Source organism: Chelonoidis abingdonii, chromosome 20, assembly GCF_003597395.2.
Source record: "Chelonoidis abingdonii isolate Lonesome George chromosome 20, CheloAbing_2.0, whole genome shotgun sequence".
NCBI classification, from domain to species: Eukaryota; Metazoa; Chordata; order Testudines; family Testudinidae; genus Chelonoidis; species Chelonoidis abingdonii.
In genome coordinates this window covers 2,754,114-2,758,979 of record NC_133788.1, presented here as the reverse complement: position 1 = coordinate 2,758,979, position 4,866 = coordinate 2,754,114, and positions in this window count along the sequence as shown.

The following is a 4,866-nucleotide window of genomic DNA, read 5'->3' as shown; positions in this document are numbered from 1 at the left end:
GCTTCTCCACCTGTGCTAACGAGGCCGTATGTGCTAACGAGGGTTTGTGCCAAACGTGCAGCTGATGTTTGGGGAGCCCTTTCCCACTCTTGCCTTTGTGAGCCGGGCTTCCCGTGATTACCACATTCTGGGGCAGCAGTTTGGGCGATGGGTGAACCCCCCCTTTGGGGAGGTTAGCCTGCCCCCTGCCCCTTCCACCTGAGGCCTCGTCCCCTCTGCCCGCTGGAGCCCTGACTGCTAGCCCCGCTCCCCCCTCCCCCCGCCAAAGGAGCCCTGCGCCCCACACGGCCTCAGCACTGCTCTGGGCCACCCTGGCTGGCAGCTGAGAGAGGGCAGGGCCTGGGGATGCAACATGGGCAGGGCAGGCTGCCCTGGCCTATGAGACCCACTGCGCATGGGGAGCAGCTGCTGCCACCTAGCTGCCCTGCCCCCCAACCTGGTCTGTGGATACAAACGGACAGGGAGGTGTCTGTGTCCTGCCAGTTTCACCAGCAATTCATTGCAGGCACGGGGCGGATCCTGCAGAATTAGCAGTTAGGTCAAGGCTCTGCTAAAAGTCTTGACACAGAAATGACCCTTCCCCATTCGTCTGCTCCTCTGCCTCATGGACTTGGGGCATGTCTCCAGCTGCCTTCCTCTGCAGGACCTGAGCCCACCCCATCCACGTCCCCTCCTGGGGACAGCCCCGAGGGGGCAGTGCCCTGAGCAGGGGGCACCTCTCTGGAAAGACAGGAGCAGTTTTTGTTAACCTGATTCCCTGGAAATTCACCAGCTCTCCCGCCAGCTCCCACTGCTGCCTTCTCTGCTGCTCTCCCACTTGGTTCACAAATACGCTACCTGCGTGGAAAGTATGGTCTTTAATTAAACTGTCAGTTGCCCTGTCATCAAAAACTCTTCTCCCTCCGGGGACAAGGGAAGAAATGAAGGGAAAAGACAGAGGAGCTGCCTTCGCATGCACAACGGTTCTCTGTGCTGGGCTGCTTGGGTGTGGCCTGCACATGTTTTGAAGAACCACTTAACACCCACTGGCTTTTGCTGCTGAGATAAATTAATTTTCCAGTTCTCAGCTTTGATCAAGAGGCGTTAATAATACTAATTAGCGCCAATGCTGATGTAGCACTTTCCAGTGCTTAACATGTAACGAAAGAGGTGCCGGGGCTATGAACTGCCAAGCCTAGAGGTACCAGGGCTCAGCCCTGGTACAAATTCAACGCTGGCACTTTGCATCTGTGAAGCGCTGTACAAACACGCTCCCTGCCATCTGAGCCAGAGGCGCATTATCCCCAAGTTACAGATGGGGAAATCGAGACCTGGCGAGGCTAAAACCTTCATTTTCAAGAGTGGCTCCAAATTATGGAGCTTCATGCGTCTGAAGAAGTGGCTATTCACCCACAAAAGCTTATGCTCCAATACGTCTGTTAGTCCATAAGGTGTCACAGGACTCTCTGTCTCTTTTTACAGATCCAGAGTAACACGGCTACCCCTCTGAGTCTTTAGGTGCTCAGCTGTTGACAGCTAACGGCCCCGGCCCAGCAAAGCATCAGTTCAGCACTAAGTATCTGTGTTGCCCCCTTGAAATCGGTGGGTTGGTTTAAATGCTTTAAGCTAAGTGTGCACGCCAGGAACACAGCAAGACTGAGCTGAGAAGCCAGGCGTTCCCAGCTCCCAGATTTGTGTCCAATACACCTGATCATTCCAACTGTTCAAAAATAACGTCATTTATAAAGCATCCTGTGACAATGCAGTTCTGGCGGGACCCTACTGAGAGTGCCAATTCAGGATCATTTGCTCAAACAGGGCAGTCACAGCCTAAGGCTGGGGTCTTTCCACCTCTAAGGCAAACCAAACCAGCCAGACAAAAATGACTTCTGTTTCACCCCACTGGCCAACCACAAGTCACACAAGCAATTTCCTTAAACACTCCAGTCTCCCAGTATCACCCCCAGTGCCACTTGTCCTGGGGATGAATGGTTATGAAAACCAACATCCCAATAAAAGAAAAAGGTTCTCTCGATCCCAAAGGATCAAGCCCCAGACCCAGGTCAATACACATCAGATATTACCCACAAATCACGCTGTTGCCAATCCTTTAGAATCTAAAAATCTAAAGACTTACTTGTAAAGGGAAAAAGGTAGAGATGAGAGCTAGAATTGGTTAAATGGAATCAATTACACACAGTGATGGCAACGTTCTTAGTTCAGGCTTGCAACAGTGATGGAGTAAACTGCAGGTTCAAATCAAGTCTCTGGAACATCCCCCGCTGGGGTGGGTCATCAGTCCCCTGTGTAGAGCTTCAGCTTGTAGCAAAGTCCCTCCAGAGGTAAGAAGCAGGCGTCAAGACAAGATGGAGATGAGGCATTTGCCTTATATAGGCTCTTCCAGGTGTAAGAACACTTCTTTGTTCTTACTGTGGAAAATTACAGCAAAATGGAGTCTGGAGTCACATGGGCAAGTTCCTGCACACCCTGCTGAGTTACAAGGCGTATCTGCCTCCTCTCAATGGGTCAATTGTGTAGCTGATGGTCCTTAATGGGCCATCAAGCAGGCTAGGCAGAGCTACCACCCACTTGTCTGGGATGTTTCCCAGAAACACAGCACAAATTTGAAATACAGACAGTATAGAGCCAATACTCATAACTTCAACTACAAAATGGTACAGACATACAGACAGCATAATCATAACCAGCAACCCATAACCTGGTCTTAGACACCTTATATGACCCCTTTTACATAAGATTTGGTGCCACTACAGGACCTTGCTTGCAAACCATGTTCTATATGGTCCCAGTTTATATCAATGTCACACATCCTCTCCCACTCATCCAAATAATTAGCAATAACGAATGGCAATTAAAGCCTCACCAAATACCTTCTCTCCCTCTCTGTTTTCTCTGGCTGCCCATCCCGGTAGTATCTGAGCACCCGGTACATAAAATGAATTAGCAAGAGCCAAGTGCCTACTGAACTCCAAAGAGGGAGGGATAGCTCAGTGGTTTGAGCATTGGCTTGCTAAACCCAGGGTTGTGAGTTCAATCCTTGAGGGGGCCATGTGGGGGACTGGGGTAAAAAATCTGGGGATTGGTCCTGCTTTGAGCAGGAGGTTGGACTAGATACCTCCTGAGGTCTCTTCCCCTTGTGCCAAATACAATCCAAATGGGGAGACTGGCTGCCCTGCAGAGGGCAAAGAGCAACCCATGACAGTGGCTAGCTGAATTTAGGACCTGTCACTGTGGGGGGCTGCCAGCTTGTGCCCTGGCCCTGCAGGGCCAGCACTCTGGGGTGGGGTTACTGATCTCTTGCAGGGCCAACGTTTGCCCATGCACGTGGGAGAGCCCTGCTGGGTGTGCAGGTATGAAGCTGTCCTGCCGCTGTCAGCCCAGCGCCTTTCACCTTCCAGCGCCAAACTGGCAATGAAGATTGAAAATTCCTCCCCACAGGGAGTCTGGTAGATGCCCCTGCTGGGGCAGTGGCTGGACGTCCCCCACAGGTCTCTCAGAGGCAGTGGTTGGGTGCCCAGGACTGTTCCCCTGTTTCCATCAGTCCCAGCAGCCCTGTATGGAAGCGCAGGAACACTTGCGAGGAGGAGAACAGGGCACTTTTAACGACAGACTGCCTGTTAAATATTCTGTTTATTGCATGCTCTGGAGGATGAAATCCCAGCACTTCCGTATCTCTTGGCCGCGTGTGCCACATACATAATCATCCTATGCGCTTCTAGGGCGCCTTTCATCTTCAAAGCACTTTACAAACATTCCCTAATGAATTAAACATCTTCCCTGCCCCCACCCCGCCCTGTTTACCAGGGACAGGGCCTGCTTTTTTAGCACAGGATTTTCCAGCATCTCAGCCAGGGCCCCCTGGAGATCACTGCTAGCACCGTGGCTGAGGATGGGGGTCAGATGTGGGTCCTTTTCACCCACCAGGTGATGCCCCTCTGGTAGCCCTCAGCTGTTACCAGGTAAAGAATTCCCTGGGAGCTCCTGCCTTTTGCTCAAGTTATTGAAACCTCATTAATGCCTTCAGCCAGAGGAACAGGGCCACCCCGGGGGAGGTGCAGGGAAGGAAGTGGGGCAATTTGCCACAGGCCCTGGGCCCCACAGGGACCCCCATGACAGTTTTTCAGGGACCCTGGAGCAGGGTCCTTCACTTGCTCCGGGGGCCCCGGAAAACTCTCGCGGGGCCAGGGGCCGGAGCAGAAGGACCCCCCGCCGCCAAATTACCGCCAAAGACCACAGGCCCCCTGAATCCTCTGGGCGGCCCTGCAGAGGAAAGGGGATGTGTGTGTGTTTGTGTATGCATGTGCGTCCACTTCTCTGTGAGTGTGTGTGGGTCTCCATGTGTGTGTGTGTGTGCAAACAAGTGTGCAAATGTGCGTGGGCATCTGTGTGTAGGCATGGGTCTATGTGTAGATGAGCATGCGTGTCACTAGCTGTATTTGTATCTGCGTGTGGAAGTGAATGGGTCCGTGTGTGTTTGTGCGTGTAAGGGTGTTCCTCTCTGAATGCTGGGCTGTATGTGTATGAGTAAGAGTATGTGGCTCAGATTTGTGTAAGGGTGTGTGTCTGTGTGTTTCTCAGGGTGTGCAGGGTTTGTGTATGGGCGGGGGTGCCAGGAGGGGCATAAGGGTGATGCAGGATGTAAGAGGGGCCAGGGGGTGGGTGTAAGGCAGGCCCAAGAGGGTTTAAGGGGGTGCAGGGGGCAGGAGGGGTGTAAAGGGGGGCAGGGGGTGCAAGGTGAGCTACTAGGGGTGTAAGGGGGTGCATGATGTAAGGGGGTCCAAGGGAGTTTAATGGGGGGCAGGAGGGGTGTAAGGGGGATGCAGGATGTAAGGGGGGCCAGGGAGTGGGTGTAAGGCAGGCCCAGGA